This window comes from Populus alba, chromosome 2 (genome assembly GCF_005239225.2).
Source record: "Populus alba chromosome 2, ASM523922v2, whole genome shotgun sequence".
NCBI lineage: Eukaryota > Viridiplantae > Streptophyta > Magnoliopsida > Malpighiales > Salicaceae > Populus > Populus alba.
Genome location: NC_133285.1, coordinates 15,693,739 through 15,712,052, shown reverse-complemented (window position 1 = coordinate 15,712,052; position 18,314 = coordinate 15,693,739). Strand labels below are relative to the sequence as shown.

The following is an 18,314-nucleotide window of genomic DNA, read 5'->3' as shown; positions in this document are numbered from 1 at the left end:
TAACAAAATACTTGTTTTTAATTAAGACAAAAAAAAGGGTATATGCTTGATTTTCTTTTTATCTTTTCTTTCTCATTCTATTGCTCCTCTCCAAACAAACAAAAAAGAAGGAACACCATATTTTTTTATTCAACCCTATAGGAACAAAGCTCTCTAGAAATTAACTGAGTATTCTTTTAGGAATAACTTGGAATATTATTCTTAAAAACTAATGAAAAAATCTTTGAATATTTTTCTCCATGTAAATATACATAAACATGGTTTTCTGAAGTAATAAAATCATTAATAAAAATAATTAAAGAAGAATATTTACGTACTTCAAATAGTGTTATAAAAATCTCAACTATCCTTAATTTTAAGTCTTCTATGAACATATATAGATGATTCAATCATTATATATAATATATATATATATATATATATATATATATATATATATATATATATATAATATATATATATATAAAGGGACATAGAAGATTGACTACGTACTCCACATATAGACGAAAAAACATAAGGAAAACAGTACAAAAAAAAACATAGAGAAAGATATTAGTTTTGAGAGAGAAGTAGCGGACATGCTTTGACTGCACCAAAAAAAAAGGGATAAAAACGGACACAAAATCCCATGTTAAACTCTAACTCTCTTTCAATGTCTTCCTCGTTTGAAGCAGAAAACGTCACTCTCTGTTTGTGTTTTTTTTCTTCTTCTAAATATATTGCTTTAGCTCATTAAGGTAGAAATATATCTATCAAGGAAAGATTTGACACTTATGTAGACAAATATTGAGAAATATTTTAGAGTATATTGAAAGTTGAAATACCCTTCCAGGTTTTTTTTTTTCCATATATTTATAAGGAAAAGTTTATTTTTCAAAAAAAAAAAAATACTAGGTAAGTAATGAGAATTTCGATAATTTTAGCTATGGACTAATCATTCAAAAAAACAGCTGATTGAAATAAAAAAATTTAAGTTATATATGACAAGGTATTAATTATCGCTTTGTTGACAAATTTTAGGATAGAATCACCATGTTGGCTCCAGAAAACAACAATCTCTACATGAATTGATTTGAAAAAAAAGCTAAATATACATACAAAATAATTGAATAAAATAATTAACTTGTAATTTATTTTCGTTTTTTCTTGCTCATGGGAGAACTATAAGCTCCAGAGGTTACTTTCTGCAATACTAGGGGTACTAAGCCCAATAACTTTTATTCAATTGAACTCACTATTTTTTACTTTCTACAATAATAGGGGTACTAACCCCAATAACTTTTATTTCAATTGAACTCACTATATATATATATATATATATATATATATATATATATATATATATATCTTATTATTCTATGAATTTATATCACGTGTTATCATGAAAATAAATCATTTGTTTTTAGTAAATCCTTTAACAATAGATTTATTTGAAGTGGGTTTCATAATTTTTTTTTTTTATGAATTTATCTTGATTTAATTACCTAAATTATAAGTTTAATAAGTTAATTTAGGTTGACTTGAGTTGATTTTTTTATCAGTTTTTCTAATTGATTTTTTTTCATTATTCAATATTGAACGAGTTAAAAAATGAGTTTCATATTTTTTTTTATTTTATTTCGATTTCATAACTAAAGTTAACTTTGTTTATTTTTTATGTTTTTTTTTTAAATTAAATAATTTTTAAATTAATTATTTTTTATGAATTTAATAAGTTAACTTGTGGATTAACGAGTTATGAGCGAGATGATAACGGAGAAACAAAGAAAATCTTAGCAAGACAGTGATGCTTCCTTCCCAATTTACAAGCACAAGATATACAATTTTGAACTTTCTTTGCAGCGGTAACGGAAAGAAAATACAAACGAGTCCTATTTGTTTGTAGAAAAGTAATTTTTTTTTGAAAAAGAATTCTTTTTAAAAGTAAATTTTTAAGAAAATAAATTATTTTTTGATGTTTGGTAATGTCATGGAAAATAAATTGAAAAATATTTTTTACCATTTAGTTATGTTATGAAAAATAAACCGGAAAACAACTTATGATTTTTTTTTTCAAGATTATTAAAATAATAAGAAACAAATCCTATAAATTTAAAAAATAAATGAGAATAAAATTGACAAAAATCTAATTTCATAAATTATCTTAAATAAAATAAATAATAATTAAAATAATAAAGATCAAATCTAATAGATAAAAAAAAATTAAAAGATGATGAAATTAAAATAATAAAAATTATAATTTCATAAATTATTTTAAATAAAATAAGTAACAATCAAAATAATGATGATCAAATTTGATAGATAAAAAATTTCAATTAAAAAATTAAGAAGAGAAAAACAAATAACAATCATAAAAATAAGAACCAAAGTTAATATAAAAATCAAATTAAATCAAATTTTAAGGGATGAAATTGAAAAAAAAAAAATTCAAACAAAATATATAGCAATTAAAAATTTGAGGACCAAATTTAATATAATCAATAAATAATATGATATTTCTAAATTTTTCACAACTTCTAGAAAGTATTTCTGTCTAAAATAAAAATAAAACATTTTTTTGAAAATCAAACCAATTTTTTTTTTTTTACCGGAAAATATTTTTCATTGATCAATTTTTTTTAATAATAAATAAAAACAAAACAAAATTTAAAAAATAATTTCTCAAGACAAACAACCTCCCTGAAAGCTTAGAAATCTTTCACGTCCTCGCATATTTTATTCATCTAGCCATGCAAAGCTTTACCACCAAGTCACCAACCTCCCTATCTGCACTAATTGCACGGGCACCTATATATGGAAGCAATTCAAAGAATTAATGAAACGAATTAAAAAAAAATAAAATTGCATCGATAAGTAAGTTCTAATTGTTTGATAATTACTTATCAAATCTTGCTTTATAATCTAGTCTTCTCTAATAATCTAAATAATCTCATACCATGTTGTATTTAAAATATTAATAAATAATAAGATAAAAGAATTCGTATAAATCAAGGACTTGGCTAGGCTAGCTAGGCCCAGCCCAACCCTCATGGGCTGAGTTGGGTCCAATAAAAAAAAATAAAAAAAATAGAAAAAATATGTGCAAGCATGAAAAATAAAATTTATTTTATTGGTTTATTCACTGACGCTAGAGTTATGAATAAAAATATTGATTTAATTGTTTTTATTTAGCTACATAAAAAAATAAACAATATATGAATGCGTAACAAAATAATTTTTTTTATTCATTAGCGTTAGAGTCAGGAATAAAAAAAAATTGATCTAAATTTATTTTATAGCTACGTAATGTTTACCAACACCAGAGTTGAAATTATCCGTAGTTGAATATTCATTAGCGCCAGAGTCAGAAATATTATAAGCAAATTATCATAGTATAAACTAATAAACATTTAGCAATTTAAGACAAAATCGGCAATGCAGTCTGCCTTAGGTAAAACGTTTAAGGGGTGATAATATCTTTCCTTTTACGTAACCAGTCCCGAACCATAAAATCTCTGTTGACTAGTTAGGGTTCCTAGTAACCATAATATTAGGTGAAGACTTTTTAAAATAAGGTTTTTTTTTTTTTTTTTTCTAAAAGAACAAGATGCCGGAAATTTGTTTTTTTTTTTTTTTTTTATTTTTTTATTTTTATAATTGAGAATTATTTTTAGGGTCACTGCAATGTCGGGTGCGACAACAACGAAACATAAAACAACAGGAACAATAACATTCCAAAGGGGAAACAAATTGCCGTTTTTATCCTGAAGAAGAAGAATGAAGAACAATTGTCAAAATTTCAGCAAGGAAGTTCTGGAAAGAAATGTTGATAGCTTCAACAACCAGTCATCTGCAAGCAATTAACTCCCCGCAAATAAATGTCTACTAAAACATCATATGGTTCAGTTAATGATGCTTGACCCAGCGGTTGAAGAGACTTGTTCCCTTCCTCTGCATTCTGAGTTCAAATCTTACTGTACACGCCTGTCACCCCCGCGGTGCCTTACATGCTCATTGGGTTTGCAGGATGTTCAGTGAGTCGTGGGATTAGTCGTGGTGTGCGCAAGCTGGCTCGGACACCCACTTAAATAAAAAAAAAAAATGATGGGATTATGCTAAACATCCATACACACCAATGTCGACCACGAATTTAAGTCAAAACACCTCCCATCACTCCCAAAAACAGAGAAAAAAAAAACAGTTAGAATAAAGCATGGCATATGTGATATAGGGAAGGGTAGTCAAAGGTACAAAAAACTAGAGTTTCCAGAAAATTAGAGAAAGAGTAAAGAAACCCTATAGAAGAGGGCGAATGAGTTGGAAGAAAACCCTATAGGACAGGGTTCAAATACACAGAAGAAACATAATCACTTCTGAAATTTTAATTCATAATAAATGTTTTCTGTATTTTACAAAGGATATGGTGTTTATATAGACACAAAAGAAACCTTAATGTCCTAAACTAATAATAATAATCATAATAAATACTAGTTTTAATAATAAATTAACAAAATCCTAAAAATCTATCTAAATAGTAACAAAATTCTATGCATAATAGATTACAAACATATAACTAAACTACATTGTTCCTATGCTGCATCAATACGGAAATCAAACAAACACCTGCTACAAAGAAAAATGGGGCTAATTTATATACTATACACTAGTAGTTCATGATAAATCTCAAGAACAAATAACAAAAAAAAAAAAAAATATAACACAAACAAGCTGATACACTGTCAAGGTCCTCGAGGATAAAGATGAATGGCAATATAATAGTAACAAATATTCACCAGTCAGCAACTACGGGTAGATCTGAGCTAGAACATTCAGTGACAATTTTTTGTGAAGATAATAGAGTGGAGAGGAGTGTGGCATAAGAGAGCGTGTTTGGCAGTGTGGTAGCGGTTGCTTTTCAAATAGCTTTTCGTGCCGAAATACATGCCAATGATGTTTTTTTTATTTTTTAAAAATCATTTTTGACATCAGCACATCAAAATGATCCAAAAAGTACAAAACCGAACTCAATTTTAATAATTTTTTTTTTTTTTTAAATTTAGATAAAATACCGTTTGGAACGCAATGCCAAACGGTGTCGAAATGGAACTTTACTATAAGAACAACCGAGACTACAATCAGGAGAAGAATAATTAAAGCATACGAGACCCGGGCAGAGAGCTACCACACACTTGCTCTCCCCGCGCTCGTTTTCCACTTCCTCCTCATCTTCCCTGTCTTTTGAACCACTGCGAGTAGCTCCGTGGCAAAGCACGACTGCTATTATTTTTAATATTAATATATCAAAATAATTTAAAAAATTATTTTAAAATAGATAAAAAATTAAAATTAATTTTTTAAAAAACACAAACAAATGAATCTAAAACTACTACAAATGGTGTTACGTTCTTCGTTCTTGTCAAATTAACCGCATGCCACCATGTGTCCTTTAAATAAAAAATTTTAATTGAGAAAACATGTCATAAAGTTTTTACAAGTAAAATCATGCAGTAAAAATCTTAAACATCAAACTAATTATTTTTTTTCCCTTTTCACAATTTTTTTCAAAAAAATATTAATAAATTTAATTGAGAAAACGTGTGGATTTAATCAAAGTGACTAGGCATTTAAACAGCTAGAAATGAATCTATCAATCAATAACCCAAATTTTCTTTATTTTTTCATTTTTTAAACATCATTATTAACATGCATGGTTGACAACCTCTTAGTAGTGAGCGTAGTAAAGGCTTGACTTTAATGCAAACAAAGAGTAACATATTCCAAGCACGTGGTTCCCGTAACTTTTTTTCTGCTGTTAAATGTTTTTAAAAAAATATTAAAAAGATATTTCTATATATTTTTAATAATTTTTAATTCATTTATTTTAAAAATTATTTTTTTTTTAAAACTAAAAGTTATTTTAAAAAAACATTCTCCCATTCTCAGTGAACTCTAGAAGTGCAGCGAAGAAAGTAAGCTTTAAGCGCCCATCGCCCGCAATCAATGATCGCCCAACGACCGCAATCAATGATCGCCCAATTAACGAAGATCGAGAGCACTTGCCGGGAATCTCATTAAATCCCCGCCAGCGACATTCCAAATTATTATTATTATTATTACAGTCCACGGGAGGAGTCAGGGTTTCATTTGTGGATCCTGTAAAGAACAAGGAGAGCAAGTAATTGTTTTTCCTTCTCTATTTGTTTGAGATAAGGAGGGTTGTTGGAAGAAATTTATGACATGGATTCATCACATTTTATTTAGAAAATCCTAAAAAGACGTACTGAAGTCAATAACAAAATGGTTATTGGTGGACAGGCTGGAAATACTGACTCGTTAGACATTACGTGAGAGTTTCTTTATGATTCAAAGGGCTTCCTTTTATTTGTAGTTTCTATCTGGATATGCTTGTCTCTGCAGTAGCATCTTCATTTATGCTATGATCACGGTTACTGCCCAAGGATAATTAGTTCGCTACAATAAATGTTTGCTTCTATAAAATTTTTGAACAAAGGAGCTATAACAAGGTTTTACATTCCCATAAGAAGGGAAAAAATGACAATTAGGTCACGCATCGCTGTTGTTGAATTTGTGCATGTTTTACTGCAGATGGAGTTTTTAATGGCTTTGAAAATGCCTTGATGACTGATGCATCAGAGAGATTTAGCACGCGTGAAGCTGAAAAGTTTCCATTTCCTGGACGGTAAGTTCTTATTGCAACAATGTGGTCCATATGCTCTAGTCTTCATGCATACCTATGATCGTACATCATTTTGAAGAGAATGGAGAAACCATGCACTTCTTTCAGTACATTGTTTGCCTGCGTTATTTTCATTTTTAACCCCTCTCACGCATGTGAATCTCATGTTTTAGGCCCACTGATGTACATCTTGATGTAGTGAGGTCAACCCAGCAAAATAATTAAGTAAATAAATAAAGAACACAGTAAATAGTTGATGAAGCTCCAACTGTTTGTTGTTTTGAATGAAGCATCACCCTTGATTGCTACTTGCCTTGATTCTGTAACAGAGAACGCAGGGATGCAAAGAGAAGGCGTCCTGGAGATGTAGATTATGATCCCAGGACTCTATACTTGCCCGCTGAGTTTGCAAAGAGTTTAACAGGTGGCCAGGGAGGGGCTTTCATACACTGATTGGTTTGAAACTATTTAAGGAGCTGTCTTCTTGAATTTCATTGTTTGTTATGTGGAGAGACAATGGTGGGAGTTTAAGTCAAAGCACATGGATAAGGTTTTGTTTTTCAAGGTATGTACATAAGTCAGATGGATTTCATACATTCATCAAATCTCTCTTTACTAGGTTCTGCCTAATAATAATTATATCATTTCTGCTGGTGCAGATGGGCAAATTTTACGAGCTCTTTGAAATGGATGCCCACGTAGGAGCTAAAGAACTAGATTTGCAATAAATGAAGGTAGGATTCATTAAGTGCTAACGATCATGAATACTATCTTTTGGACTCTGCTGTTTTTGTTGACTCTTTCTCAATGCAATCATTTAATCAGAAGGCATCAAAATTGGCCTGAGGCATTTGTCTTCTATTCATGGTTACATATTTTGGAATTTATTTGTTTCTTTGGATTTTGACTCAAGTTATTATATGATTCCTTCTTCGATGCTTAGGGAGAACAACCTCACTGTGGCTTTCCAGAGAAGAACTTCTCTTTGAATGTGGAGAAATTGGCTAGAAAGGTTGGCCTGTACTTATTTTCTCCTTTTTTATTTTATTTTATTTAGCCTCATTTGTTTCTCCAATGAAATTTAACAAGCTGCCTTGAAGAGCAGGGTTATCGAGTTCTTGTTGTAGAGCAGACAGAAACACCTGAACAGTTAGAGCTTCGTCGCAAAGAGAAAGGTTCTAAAGACAAGGTCTGAATTTATTTCACGTTCCTGAAATGATTTCAGTTTTTACCTGGGAATTTCAGCTTCCACTGTTATTCTGCATTTGATTGAGCGGATTGCTCTGTTATTTGTTGATGATCAACCTGCAGTCATTTTAGGACCATGTTTAAATCAGATTAAAAAATCACTTGAAACTTAGGCTAGATGTTAACACTAATCACATGTTGGATTACTTGTCTTAATAAATTTTTTTACGGCATTCTCTTGTTAGTTTCTTTCATCCCAAGTTTCGACAATTATTTCCTATTTGGTTAGGTTGTAAAACGTGAAATATGCGCGGTGATTACAAAAGGAACACTATCTGAGGGGGAGTTGCTTTCTGCAAATCCTGATGCTTCTTATTTAATGGCAGTGACTGCAAGTCACCAGAGTTTGGGAAACCAAGGTCTGGAGCGCATTTTTGGTGTTTGTGTTGTTGATATCACTACTAGCAGAATCATTCTTGGACAGGTTTGTTGATTTTTATCAGATTCTATGGTGTATTAGTTGATGAGATTGTTTTTTGAGGCTTTGTTGATAATTCCATTGTGTCATCTGTTTTGCTAATATCTTTTATTGTCAATTCCCTTTTCAAGTTTGGAGATGATGCTGAATGCAGTTCATTGCGCTGTCTATTATATGAGCTGAGGGCAGTAGAAATTGTAAAACCTGCTAAAATGCTTAGCACCGAAACTGAGAGAGTAATGGTGAGACATACTAGAAATCCCTTGGTCAATGAGTTGGCTTCCCTCTCAGAATTCTGGGACGCGAAGAAAACTGTTCAGGAAGTCAAAACTATCTACAAGCATATTGGTGATCTTTTAGCTTCTGGACCCTTAAATAAAACAGATAAAACAGATTTGGATACAACTAACCTTAATGTTGGAGAATATAGGCCAAGCTACCTGCCCAACATTTTGTCAGAGTTTTATGAAAGCCTTGCTCTCTCAGCTCTTGGAGGCGCTCTCTATTATCTAAAACAGACATTTTTGGATGAGACATTGCTTAGATTTGCGAAATTTGATTCCCTTCCTTGCTCTGATTTCTGTGAGGTTGCTAAGAAATCATACATGATTCTCGATGCTGCTGCCCTGGAGAACATTGAGATTTTTTAGAACAGCAGAAATGTATACGCTTCAAGGTAAGCGGGTCATATGCTCTTGAATATGCCAAAAATTTTTCTCTCCTGAAAATTGTTTTTGGTATTTTGTTATCTATGAAGGACGCTGTATGCACAATCGAATCATTGTGTGACGGCATTTGGAAAGAGGTTGCTGCAAACATGGCTAGCAAGACCATTATACCATTTGGAATTAGTTAAAGATCGCTGGGATGCTGTAGCAAGTCTGCGGGTAAGTTTCCAGCAGGTATTCATTTTCTAGCATGAGATGTTTTTGCTGGGTGAACTTTATATATATATATATATATATATAATTGGAATTTTAGACCTCGGTGAACAATTCCAACGCCTCTAATTCTTGAACTAAAAGTTACAGTTTATGGATTGATGATTTATTTTGAGGAAAGTGTCAATTAGCTATCATATGCCAGTTTTTCCATTTGAAAATTAACGGGCTGTGTATTAATGAAAAACCTAAAACAGTATTACTGTTTTGATTCCCAAATAAATATGGGGCTACTATCATTGGCATGCTTCATTGCCTTTTCTCTTTCCATTTTCTTGTTCCACGTTTTTCAAAAAAATGGATTCACTACAAGATTTAACAGTTTTACCGACGGATTTTTTCCGTCGGCGTAAGACACATATTCCATCGGTAATTAATTTACCGACTAAATCACCGACGGAGAATTTTTGTCGGTGAATCGTTTGTCGGTAATTTTTTGTCCGTCGGATATTACCGACGGATTTACTGGCGGAATAGACGCGTCGGTAATTTTTTTTTTATTGCCGATGGATTTACCAATGGATTTACCGACGGAAATTTCCGTCGGTAAATCCGTCGGTAATTATTTGAAAAACATTTTAAAAAAAATTATTTTATAAAATTATAAAATAATTAAATTAACATAAATCAACATTGTATAATATATACTCAAAATGCTTGGAAAAAAGAATAAGAAAATCAACTCAAACAAATTTGTAACAAATAAATAAAACAAAAAAATTAATTCAACTAAAAAATTCATATGAAAAAAATGAAGTCGCAATTGCTAAAAATTTAAAAATCCTATAAATAAATCAACTAAAAATTGATCTCATATGAAAAAAAAAAAACTCACAACAACATTTATACAATTATTAAGAACAAAATCAATTAAAATTAAATAAAAAAAAATATAGTGAAAAATCATGAAAAAATAAGAAAAAAGAAAGATCTTACCTTAATATACTTGCAAGTAAAGCTAAGGAAAAAAAAATTCGTGAAGCATATTAATTAAAAAAAACTAAGAGGATAAAAGAAGAAGGAAGAAGAAGGAAGAAGAAGACATACCCGAGCATGGAGGAAAAGAGAAGGAGATGAGGAGAGAAAAGAAGAGAAAGAAATAGATATTAATGTTTTTTACATATAGTGAAGAAGAAGAAGAAGAAGTAGTAGAAGAAGAAGAAGAAGAAGTAGAAGTAGTAGTAGAAGAAGAAGAAGAAAAAGAAATGAGTCTGTCTCTTGTGAAATAAGCGGATTCAGGTTTTTTATTGGGGCGCGTTACCGACGGATTTACTGACAGATAATTGAATATTAATATTTTTTAATTATTCTGTCGGTAATTCCGTCGGTAATATTTAATTTAAATTTTTAATTTCGTAAAAAGTTTTTAGAAACCGCCAAAAATTACCGATGATTTTTCAATCCGTCGGTGATTCCGTCTGTAATATTTAAATGAAAATTTTAAATCAATTGAATTTTTTCAGAAAACCGCCAAAACACGCCGACGTATTTTCAATCCGTCGGTGATTTTGTCCGTAAAGTAAAACAATTAACAGTGCAATTGGAAGATGAACAGTTCTGGAGCTCTCTGTAAAATACCGACGGAAAAATTCCGTCGGTAATTCCCTTTGTAATTGACATGATGAACAGTGTTCACAGTTTACCAACGGATTTACCGACGGAATTATCGACGGAATTTTTCCGTCGGTAAAAATGACACGTCATCTTTTTTTTTTTTTGCTTTGCTTTATTTTTTTTTCCACGGTAATTCCCTCGGTATATACCGAGGGAATCTTTTAGTCGGTAAAATCTCTCGGAAATATTTTCGTCGGTAAAATCCCTCGGAAATTTACCGACGGAAATATTCCCTCGGTATTTCCGTTGGTATTTATTGATTTTCTGGTAGTGATTTCTTAAGGTCTTCATTGTTGTTAGCAAAACTTGAAATCTCGGGCTTGCAGCTATGATGTTGCAGCTTCAAGGCTTGAGAGCAGCCACTTCTAGCAAAATTGCAGAAGGGCAGGACTGTTTTGAAATGGTCCCTTCAAAGTTTATACTTTCAAAGTTTATATCTTTTGGTTTTCGAAGTCCAAGGAGTATAGAGTGCTTTTCTCCATATGATTAAGTGCTCTCATAATTTTTCAAGTTTTATTTTTGAGCTGAATATTTTGATCTCTTCAATTTTCTGCCTGATAGTTGCATTTATTTTATATTTTTCGTTCTCTAACCAGCTAATTGCTGTTTGAGTTTGCATTCTGATATCATAGCTAACTTTTAGGGGTAAATTTACCCATGATAGTTGAATTTACCCATCCAGACATTAAGCAGCTGCTTGCACGCATATTTTCTACCAGGGAAGGATAAGAAGGAATTAAGCATGCATCAAATGTATTTTTCTAGCATTATGCAAGTACTGAGCTTCATGTAAATATGTTTCTTGTGCATTATTTTTATTGAAAAACAGCGAAGCTGATGGAAGAAGTGCAAATAAAGTAGTTTTATACGAGGATGCAGCAAAGAAGCAGCTTCAGGAGTTTATATCCGCTCCACGTGGCTGTGAATTAGTGGCCCAAGCATGTTCTTCGCTTGCCGTCATTTTGGAAAATGTGGAGTCTGGACGGTTGCATCATTTATTAACACCTGGTACTTTTCAGTTTGTTGTTCTTTCAATGTTTTTATAAGATTGTAGTTTGGCATCTTATTTTGTTATGTAATTGTAGGTAAAGATCTTCCAGGCATCCCTTCCAATTCTCAAACATTTTAAGAGTGCCTTTGATTGGGCAGAAGCCAACAATTCTGGACGTATAATACCTCATGAAGGTGTCCATGTGGAGTATGATTCTGCTTGTGAAAAAGTTAAAGAGGTTGAATCTAGTTTGGCTAGACACCTGAAGGAACAACAGAAATTACTAGGGGACACATCAGTAAGATCCTCTCCAGAAATATTAGTCTGCTCTTAATTTGTTTTAGTAAATAACATGTTCTCTCATTACATGACCTATTTTACAGATTACTTATGTCACAGTTGGAAAAGAGGCGTACGTGTTAGAAGTTCCTGAACATCTGCGTGGTAGTATTCCTCAAGATTATGAGCTGCGTTCATCCAAAAAGGTAAGTGATGCATATTGAATGTTTGGTATATGACACTTTCTTGAAAAAATAGCTAGTGTTTGGCCAATTAATCATTGTGACAGGTGTAACATCATCTAATTTGTTGATTCTATTGTTAAAAACATTTGGAAAGTTATCACCATCTGTCATGGGGTGATGCAAATACTGTTGTGGTAGAATGCATTAACAAACATTGTGAACACATATGCGAACATAAGCAAATGAATTGTGTTTCTTTTGCCTAATTTTTATCACGGTCATGTGAAATATTTAAAGAAAAGGCCTTGGAAACATGGTTTATAATATAAATAGATAGGGTCAGTATCAGCTAGCATGCCCATAAAAGCTGGCAGGTTCCAAATATGTGATTAGGTGTCAAAGAGTGTGAATGAGAATGATGGTGTATGTATGTATAAGAACGACCTGGTTTTACATTTATTTATTACAAACTACAATCTATGTTAACTGGTTCCCTTTTCTGTTGGACAAGGAAACATTGTGGCTGGGATCTTAACTTTGACTATAGCAAATTGCTTACTGGTCTTAGGAAATTTGGTTTTCCTTGTCGCTATCTTGTTTAAATTCTTGTTCTACATGCTGCCTGGGACATGCAGGGCTTCTACAGGTATTGGACTCCAAGTATAAAGAAGTTCTTAGGAGAGCTCTCACAGGTTGAATCTGATAAGGAGTCGGCATTGAAGAGCATTTTGCAGAGGTTAATTGTGCTTTTATGCTAGTACCATGACAAGTGGAGACAATTAGTTTCTGCAACTGCAGGTTTGTGCACCAACTTTATTCAAACACGCAGGCGCTCCCACTCCTTTGTGGGATGAAACTATTGTCATGGTATGATTTCAATTCATTATTTCTTGACTGAAACTAGTCACACATGATGCAGAACTGGATGTTTTGATCAATCTGGCAATTGCAAGTGACTATTATGAAGGACCTGCCTGTCGTCCAACCATCGTAGGTTCATCACTGTCAAGTGAAGTACCATGCCTTTCTGCAAAACTATGAGGACGCCCTGTTCTTAGGAGCGACTCTTTGGGAAAGGGTGCATTTGTCCCAAATGACATTAGTATTGGGGGTTCTGGTTGTGCCGGCTTTATCCTTCTTAGTGGTCCTAACATTGGTGGAAAATCTACTCTTCTTCGGCGAGTTTGTTTGGCTGTCTGTGATTCTGGCCCAGGTAAATTATCTATCCTTTAAAATATATGTTTTGCCTGGTAACCATCCACATTCTCCATCTTTGATTTTTTTTCATAGATTGGAGTTGATGCCCCTGCTGAAAGCTTCGAGTTGTCTCCTGTTAACCGCATCTTTGTCAGAATGGGTGCAAAAGATCATATTATGGCAGTCCAGAGTACATTTTTGACAGAGCTTTCAGAAACTGCATTGGTGCTGGTGAGTTTTCTTGGTAATTTTGAAGCATTTCTTTTAATAGAAAGGGTCACGGTCCCTATGACTGTCCCAGTTTATAGACGTGGCTGAATCGATGATGTATAGGAGGATGTTTGTGATTGTGAGTAAAGTGCCAAAGTTTATAAAGCTTTTACAGTAAAATCGAAATAACATCATAAAAATTAAATAAAAAAAAAATAAAACTCATTTTTCAACTAGTACAATATTGATTATCGAGGTTGTTAGAAAATCAGGCAAAGCGTCGGAATCAAGAATAAAAAACGAGATTCTACTGGGTAAAAGACATCTATGCTTTCATTTCCATTCAATGCAGTATCTACTGCGTCCACGTGTGAGTAATTGCTGCATCTCATACCTTTAATTGCCATATTTTTTTTTATTCTCAATACGTAAGAAAATTCGATTTGTGTTTTGATAATTAATTCTTGATAAAATAGTAGAAAATTAACAAATATTAATTTTATGTAATTTATTTTTCGCAAATACATACACTACTATTTTTTTTTTTTTAAAAAAAACAAATCTTGTATGTAATAGAGCACCAAGTACATCAAATCTTTCCTATAAATAAGCAATTAAAGTTTGGTCGAGATACGCTGACTCGGATAAATCTATAGTATAATAAGATATGTATAATAATGAGTTCAATGATGATTGCAAACTTTAGGATTAATGAACTTACTAAAACAAATGATTTATTATCTTGACAACACATGATATAAATTGATAGAATAATAAAATATGTATAATAAGGAGCTTAATCGACCACTCCGAACTTTTAGCATTAACAGACTTGCTAAAACAAATGATTTATTTCCATGATAACACACGGTATAAATTGATAGAATAATAAGATATATATATATATATAATAATGAGTTCAATCGATCACTACAAGCTTTTAGGATTAAATAACTTACTGTTAGTCTAATGATAGAATAAATTAATGATTATATTTGATAATTTTTTGTTTTTTGCTAGGAAAATTGTCTTTTTAGAAGTAAAAGTTGTATGGAAAATAGAAGGCATATGATTTTTTTTTTAAATATAATATTTTAGTATGGTCTTAAGTAAATTGAATTTAGGATATACTTTTTAATTGATATGAATTTAGCTTTATTACATAATTATATTTCTGTATACATGAAAATACATTATCAACTTTGTCTATAAACCTTTATTTCTCCCTCAATATGTTTGAAGCCTTCTCATATTAATTTCTTTCAGGCCAAGAAGGGCTTGTTTTCTGAATTTCTAAATATACAGGATCTCAAAAGATATTAAGCAACATAATTTGCTTTTTAAAATTTCATTTTTTAATTTTACTTTATAAAATTTGTTGCCATGTTGATAAGCGGTAACAATATTGCTTGATTCTCTCATAATTAAATGTCTTACCTATATATAGAGAAATCAATAGTGCTGATAAAAAAAAAACAAAAGGAAAAGAAATTATTGGGGTCAGTACCTTTAGCATTGCAGAAAGTAACCACTGGAGCTTATAGTTCTCCCATGAACAAGAAAAAATAAAAACAAATTATAAGTTAATTATTTTATTCAATTATTTTGTATGTATATTTTGCTTTTTTTAAATCAATTCATGCAGAGATTGTTGTTGTATGGAGCTAAAGTGGTGCTTGTATCCTAAAATTTGTCAACAAAACGACAATTATCTTGTCATATATAGCTTAAATTTGTTTATTTCAATTAGTTGCTTTTCTGAATAATCAGTCCCTGGCCAAAGTTATTGAAATTCCCATTACTTACCTATTATTTTTCTTTTTTGAAAAACAAACTTTTCTTTTATAAATACATGAAAAAAAACCACAAAGGGTATTTTAACTTTAAATATACTCTAATTATTGCTCAATATTTGTCTACATAAGTGCCAAATCTTCCTTGATAGATATATTTCTACCTTAACGAGTTAAAGCAACATATTTAGAAGAAGTAAAAAACACAGATAGAAAGTGACGTTTTCTGCTTTAAATGAGGAAGACATTGACAGAGAGTTAGAGTTTGGCACATGATTTTGTGTTCGTTTTTATCTCTTTTTTTGCAGCGCAGTCAAAGTAGGTCCTCTTTTTTTTTTTTTTTTTTTTTTTTTGTACTGTTTTCCTTGTGTTTTTTCGTCTATGTGTGAAGTATATAGTCGATCTTCTGTGTCCCTCTATATCATATATAAAAAATATTTAATAATTAAATCGTCTACATATGTTTGTAAAAGACTGAAAATTAAGGATAGTTGAGATTTTATAACACTATTTGAAGTACGTAGATATTATTCTTTAATTATTTTTATTGATGATTTATTACTTTAGAAAACCATGATTATGCATATTTATATAGAGAAAAATATTCAAAGATTTTTTCATTAGTTTTTAAGAATAATATTCCAAGTTATTCCTAAAAGAATACTCAGTTAATTTCTAGAGAGCTTTGTTCTTATAGAGTTAAATAAAAAAACATGGTTTTCTTTTATTTTTGTTTGTTTGGAGAGAAGCAGTAGAATGAGAAAGAAAAGATAAAAAGAAAATCAAGTATATATATATATATTTTTTGTCTTAATTAAAAACATGTATTTTGTTATTAATTTCTTGAATTTTTTTAATTATCAATACATGCGTGCATTTTATATGATTTTTAAATCTCCTTTGCCATGCTAAATTATAATAAAAGTGTTTGAGGGCGCGCGCATGCGTGCGTGCGTGTGTGTGTGTGTGTGTGTGTATAATTCCTTTGTTTCGGTATAAGATTAATGGTGTATATAAGATGATCAATTCTTTATTAAGTCAAAAGTTAGTATTTAATTTCTTTCTTTAGTTAAAGGCATACAAATAATTTTATGTAACTAATTTTCTGCACCGACTATTATTTAGTTAATTAACATATACTATAATTTAATTTAACTTTTACCGAAACCTATATCTTAAAATATTAATTATAAAAAATATATTTTATAATTTTTATTATACCTAATATTTTTTTTCAAACCATATAACAATAAAAATCATTATAAGACCAAATACACACTTACAAATTATTGAGTACATAGGTTAGCAGAGGTTCCGATAACGTCTAATGACTTAGATTTTTCTCACAAGAATTGTTGGGGCCTTTTTTTGTCAACTTTTTAAAGTATCTAAATAATTAAATTTTTTTTGTTCTTGCACCATTAAAGTGGCCGTTCAAGGTAAAGTGTGGTAGAATCCTCACAAAAGTACAAACATGTTGCAAAAATATTCCACTTGATCATTAATTAGTTTGTGCCTGCAAAGTTCTGCTCTGCTTTACATGATCCGGTCACATTAATTAGTAATTTTAAGGAAAATTATACCTAGCAATTTACTCACCAAATCATTGCATTTAATATCCAAATCACAAAACACGATTTATACTTGACAAGAGTCTTTAAAATAAGTAATAAGCATCCCCTTCTCTATCAAAATAATAAAAAAAAAGATAAAGAAAAATACTTTATAAACATCACAATATCATTACTTAACAAACTCTTTGTTTTTACTTTTTAAAAATATTAAAAAAATCATTTTTTTATTTAATTTATTTTTTATGTTTTAATGTATGAGTATCAAATTTATTTTTTTGATGTATTTTATAATAAAAAAGATTTTAAAAGATAGTCACTATCACATTCTCTAACATTATATAAGTCTTAAAACACTAACTACAAGGGGAAAATATATTTGTTTTCCTGTTTTTTCTTCATAAAAAATGAGGATTTAGAAGCAAAATGATTTAATAAGAAAAGAAGTAGAAATGTTAATTACTATGTATATTTGAATATCAACTAGATATGATTTACATACAGTTTTTATAAAAAATATATATATATTCTTCTAATTATAAATAACGATAATCAACCTAATTAAATGGAAATATTATTGATTTGATTCTCTATTTTTTTCATGGATTAATTTTTTTTTTTCATGTTTTTTCATCACTAAGCAATGATGACAAAACATTAATTAGTTCAAAATTGTATAATGTTAATTCATGCAATGGTAATACTATTTCTAAGCAATTCTATTTCTAAGCAATTGGTTTCCATGAAAAAGCAAAACATAAGCATTTTGAAGAAATTCATCACTAAACATAATATTTCTAATGATTTCCCTAATGAATTAGCTGAAAGCTCTTCAAAAGATTAAGTTCTTGAGAAGTTTTGAGTTAAAACGAAGAAACAAAACTTAATATTTCCTTTGTTCTTTGTTCAAAATTAAAAACATTTTTTTTTGGTATGTTATCATTATCCTTAACAAAATATTCCAAGTATTAAAAATAGGTAATTATGCTGCTTGACCTTTCTTGGTTGTGGAACACTTCTCTCTTCTCGCCGAAACAGTATATAATGATAACTTTGATTGTTTAATAGTATTAGAACAAATGCTGAATTTGCAATACAATTCTAGCTTAAACACTTAAAGTTAAAATACTGAGAACTGGATAAAAGAGAGCGGTAAAGCAGAATAGGACTTTCAGTGTTCTACTAACCCTA

At 30.4% G+C, this 18,314-nt stretch overlaps 1 pseudogene; it reads left to right on the top strand.

The window, feature by feature from the left end:
* Positions 1-6,617: 6,617 nt before the first annotated feature.
* On the top strand, positions 6,618-14,200 carry LOC118050003 (DNA mismatch repair protein MSH6-like; annotated as a pseudogene).
* The last annotated feature ends 4,114 nt before the right edge of the window (positions 14,201-18,314 follow it).